Genomic DNA, 5,801 nt, shown 5'->3' on the forward strand with positions numbered 1-5,801 from the left:
TTGCCCAGATCCATCAGAGGAATCACTGTCCATGGCAGCTATAGCCTTATGAAGTATATTTCTTAAACATTAAGGCTTGAAATTCAGAATTATTCCTTGATTCATGGACTACATTATGGATGTTATATTAGCAGGCATGAAAAAAAAAAATCTCCTTATTGCACATCTCCATTAGAGCTCTTGGGTGACCAGATGCATTGTCAGTGAGCAATAATATTTTGAAAGGAGTTTTGTTTCTTTGTTTGTTTTGAGCAGTAGGTCTTAACAGTGGCCTTAAAATATGTAGACAATTGTGTTGTAAACAGATGTGCTGTCATCCAGGCCTTGTTGTTCCCTTCATAGAGCAGAGGCAGTGTAGATTTAGCTTAATTCTTCAGGGCCCTAGGGTTTTCCAACTAATAAATGAGCATTGTCCTCAGCTTCAGTCACCACCTGCATTAGTTCCTAACAAGAGAGTCAGGCTGTCCTTTGAAGCTTTGAAGCTACATATTCACTTCTCTTCTCTAGCTATAAAAGTTCTTGATGGCATCTTCTTCCAGTGTAAAGCAGTTATATTTACACGGAAAATCTTTTGTTGAGTATAACCACCTTCATAAATTTTCTCAGCTGGATCTTCTGTGTAACTTGCTGTAGCTTATATATTAGCACTTGTTGCTTCAACTTTCACTTTTACATTGTGAAGATGCCTTCTTTCCTTAAACCTCATGAACCAGCCTCTGCTAGCTTCAGACTTTTCTTCTGAAGCTTCCTCACCCCCTCTCAGCCTTCATAGAATTGTAGAGAGTTAGGACCTTGCTCTGGGGGATTAAGCTTTGGCTTAAGGTAATGTTGTGGCTGGTTTGATCTTCTATCCAGACCACTAAAATATTCTCTGTATCAGCAATAAGGCTGTATCATTCATGTGTTCACTGGAGTAGCACTTTTAATTTTAATTTCCTTCAAAGACTTTTCCTTTGCATTCACAACTTGGCTGTTTGGTGAAAAGCCCTAGCTTCTGGCTTATCTTGGCTTTTACCTGCCTTCCTCACTAAGCTGAAGAATTTCTAGTTCTTGATTTAAAGTGAGAGACATGTGACTCTTCCTTTCACTTGAACACTTAGAGGTCATTGTAGGGTTATTAACTGGCTTAATTTCAAAATGTTGTGTCTCAGGGAATAGGAAGGCCCAAGAAGAGGGAGAGAAAAGCAGAGCAACTGGTTGGTGGGGCAATCAGAACACACACAACATTTACAGTTAAGTTTGTTGGCTTTTGTGGGCACTGTTTTTGGAGCCCCAACACAATTTTAATAGTAACATCAAAAATCAGTGATGGCAGATCATCATAACAAATACAATAATGATGAGGGGTGCCTGGGTGGTGCAGTCGTTAAGCATCTGCCTTTGGCTCAGGGCGTGATCCCAGGGTTCTGGGATCGAGCCCCACATCAGGCTCCTCCGCTAGGAGCCTGCTTCTTTCTCTCCCGCTCCCCCTGCTTGTGTTCCCTCTCTCGCTGGCTGTCTCTGTTAAATAAATAAAATCTTTAAAAAAATACAATATTGTTGAGAAAGTTTGAAATATTACAATAATTACTAAAATGTGACATAGAGACACTGAGTGAACATTGTTTAAAAAAAATGGTGCTGACAGATGTGCTCAATGCAGAGTTGCCACAAATTTTCACTTTGTAAAAAGAGGCAATGTCTGCAAAGCAGAGTAAAGCCAAGCACAATAAAATGAAGTTTGTCTGTAATTGAAGACCATGGTAAGGATTAAATTAAATAATGTACATAGACTGATGAATAAGGACCTGACATTTAGTAGATGTTCAAAAATATTAGAAAATGAGCTACAGTGATATGCAGTTAAGCCNGGTGAAAATCTGTAACAGCCACCAGCATTTATGTCATAAAGCCAGTGACATGAAAACTCAGAGCATCAGCTCAGCCTGTGGATCCAAAGTGCTTATGCAGAACTCTATACTCGAGTTCTTTCTCTAGGTGACCAAAACCTGGCCTCTTAAGTACCAGAACCTGGCATAAAGTGGGAGTTTTTCATGAATAGATTTCTTTTCTTTATAAGCAAAGTATTTTGAAAAGAATTTGTGTTCTGTACAGTTTGTATAGAATATTGATAATATTTTCTATGACAAGTGATATTCTCTTTTATCACTGAAAAAACTGCAAATCCCTTACCATTATACATGACATATACACATAAATATATACATATATTAGGGACCTAATAAATATATGGAGACATAAGTTGAAGAAACATGTCGTGGGCTCTACCTTTAGTGAGCTTCTGCTCTGTTGAAGAAGTCATACTTTAAAACAGTTTAAAACTGAAGTGGTGGTAGGAGTGGTATATGTGGGATGGGAAATCCATGATAGTATGAGAACATGTAACAGGAACACCAAACACAGATTCAGAGACTCAGGAAAGACTTCTTAAAAGAGGTGACACCAGACTGACCTTAAGGAGGAGTAAGAGCTAACCAAATGAGCAGCAGGGGTTGAAGCAAACACTAATCCTGACAGATGGAGGTTAGATGCAAAAGACCAGAGACAAGCAAGGCATGTGATATATTCTAGAAAGTGGAAGAACTTCAATATGACTAGGGTATAAATCAGCAAGTAGACAGGACATTGAAAAGAGATTATGGTAGAAAAGGAAATAGAATAACTTTGAATGAGAAAAGACATAGAATTGTACACTTGGCTTCTCTCTGAAAACTTCTCAAAACTTTCAGATAAACGTCCACTATTCCCTTACTCCCCATATGTCCAAAGAACCATGGATTGATGTGCCTAGAGAAAAGCAGTAATTACTGCTTGTTGTTTGCATGGCAGGCATGGGGTGGTTCATTTCTCACACAGCATCAAAGTGAAGTAATCTTCAAAGGCCTTTATGTAGGAAGGTTAAAAGACAGACAAAAATTTTGAATGAAATTTTCATTCTAGTAGAGAAGAGGATCAGCAAGTAGAGCAGTAAGTATATAGTATAGTATTAGATATCAATAAAATATGAAAATTAATGCTTGGTGACTTGAATAAAATGGAAATGGTTTAAAATGGCCCTTAGGATAACAGATATATAAAATATTCTGATTTCCTTTAAACCAGGGAGCTTTCTACACAGGATATTGGAGTGCTTTTAACTAGATCCAGTAAATCCTAGACCTTTACCTACTAACGATATTTTTGTTTGTTTTACTGTCCACTATTCTAAAACATGTTGTAGAATAGATCAGATTCCACCTATCTGACACCATGTAGATTAGAAATTACTTGGACTCAGGAGGTTGAGAATGAGATAGAAAACAAATAGCTCTTCTTTGTATCATTTGTACTATTGTAATAAAAGGAATTTATATTTCGTTTTAAAAACTTTATATAATTAATGGAACAATAAAGTTAATGGAAAATGAAAATGAAAACTATTTTTTAAAAAGCTTTTTTTTCCCTGAAGGCAAATAATGAAGAATAAGTCTGATCAAAATGAAACTCCACAATTCACCCATTTGTTGACTAGAAGTAGAGTCTCCTTTCTCATTGATCTATACCTGTTTCCTCTGTTTTAAAAGTTACTAAAAGATAATAATTTAGGGGTGCCTGAGTGTCTCAGTCAGTTAAACGTCTACCTCCGGCTCAGGCCATGATCCCAGGGTTCTGGGATTGAGCCACAACCCCTGCCGGGGTTGGGGGGAGCCTGCTTCTCCTCCCTCTGCCCCTTCACCCCTACTCGTGCTCTCTCTCTCTCACGTTTTCTGCTCTTTCTCAAATAAATAAAATCTAAAAAGAAAGATAATAATTTAATTCATTTCTCAGTTTCCAAAGTAATTTACCTTCTCTAGTATTGTTTCAAGGTTTAGGAGCATGCTTTCTTATCCCCACTGTATTTACATGTTAAAAATAAATGATGGAATTTTTGTTCATGATTCTTCACATTTGACTCTAGCTGCTATAGAATATGATGCATACATATATTGAGAAAGCTTTCTAATATAATTCAGTTACAGGAACTAAACACAGAGTATGTTGTCCCCTGACCATTTATTCTACCTTGAGTCTTAGAGAGTTTTTAATTTTATATTTATTCTTCTCAACAGTGTGTATAAAAGATGCACTAAAAGCTGCTGCTTTCTCTACAACATCATAGTCACAGTTAGGTAAATATTTAATGCCACAAGCACAAGGCAGGGCATGCAATGAACATGAACTTGACTATAAAACCACTGTAATGGGTTTAGATCCCTTGGGTTTCCAACGTGCTCTGTACTGATACAGCAAATGGGGGAACAGTCTCATCAAGATGCACGTTTAAACAGGAATCTGTCCTGCCATATCCGTTGACAAGATTAATTATAGATCTCTGAACCTGATGTGCTTCTTAATATCTTGAATCCCTTTCCTAGTATGCAGTTAAGCTGCAATATTTGTTGTAGCCTTGTGTAATTCTGGATAATTCTCTCTTCCAGAGTAATACTTTTCAATATATTTCAGGTCTTAATGACTGAACTGAGTGCCTGATAAAAGTTTTCGTTAGTGATTTGCCCTTAGTCCTTGCATTTGTTCATTGAAATTAAGAGAGTCCTTTTACAATAGTAGCAAAATTCTGAAAGAATGCAAGAGCTCTCTTAATGAGAAAATTCAGCTATTTTCTCTAGTGTGTATGAAAGGATGAAACAGTAAATAAAACAGTAAATACAGTAAAAATTATTATAAGATACTTTGCTTTATGAATCACACAATCTACTTAAAAGATATGAAAAGAAAAAAGAAAGACCCCAAATTATTTTTTAAAGCTGAAATTATGGTGATAGTAGATCCAGTACACCATTTGTATTAAAAAATACGTAAGTTATATATCAAAGGACAAGTTTATGGTGAAACAGATGTAGAACTGAATCAGGGTATCAGTGTTTACTAATTGGGTAAAGTTATTTAATGTTTTGATCTTTAGTTTTCTCATTTATAAAATGGAAAAGGTAAACCAACTTTTTGGATTTGTTATAATGATTACATAGTTTGATACACAGAGGTGATTATCACAATGCTTGGTCCACCGCAGTCACTAAATGCCAGCTTAAAAATAAGCAGCTCTTTCCCTCCCGGCTGCCATAGTGAGAGGAGCTGCCACCCTGTCCTCCCACCTGCAGTGGATGGATGAACATGCAGAACTGCTCCAGTTTCCTGATCAAGAGGAACAAGCAGACATACAGCACAGAACCCAATAACCTGAAGGCTTGTAACTTCTACCATGATGGGCTGATTCACTGCAAGACTGTGGGCATGGAGCTGGCAGCCTATGACAAATATGTAGTTGTAGTCATGAATTGGAGATATGGCCAGCAAACCCTGCCACCTCCTGCGTGTGGTCCACCATCAGCAAAAATGCCCAGGCCACCCTCAACGGCATCAGACACGTGATCTGCAAGAACAAGTACAGCCCCAGATCTGTGCATGGCTGCCATTCGCAGAACCAGCACCATCCTGTGCAACCAGAAGCTTGTGATGGGGAAGATGTTGGGACTGCCCCACCAAGAGCTCCTGAGAACCTGCCCCCCACTTCCAAAGCAATAAAGATGTCAACCACCTAAAAACAAAAATAAACATAATACTTCATGCAGTTTGAAATATTTGCCTAGGCTTTCTATTGACCCCATCATCTTAAATGTGAATCCAAGAAGTAAGCTTCATAAAAATCTTTACAGCTGATCCTGTTGAAGACTCAGATGTCTTTGTTTTATTGTGATGTATCCTCATAATGGATTCTCGAGATATTTATTAATATACTGCATTCAGTATTCTTAAACAGGAAA

At 37.5% G+C, this 5,801-nt stretch overlaps 1 pseudogene; it reads left to right on the forward strand.

The window, feature by feature from the left end:
• The window catches only part of LOC100474228, a 145,005-nt pseudogene extending 139,443 nt beyond the window's left edge, over positions 1-5,562 (forward strand).
• The last annotated feature ends 239 nt before the right edge of the window (positions 5,563-5,801 follow it).

This window comes from Ailuropoda melanoleuca, chromosome 8, assembly GCF_002007445.2.
Source record: "Ailuropoda melanoleuca isolate Jingjing chromosome 8, ASM200744v2, whole genome shotgun sequence".
Classification (NCBI taxonomy): domain Eukaryota; kingdom Metazoa; phylum Chordata; class Mammalia; order Carnivora; family Ursidae; genus Ailuropoda; species Ailuropoda melanoleuca.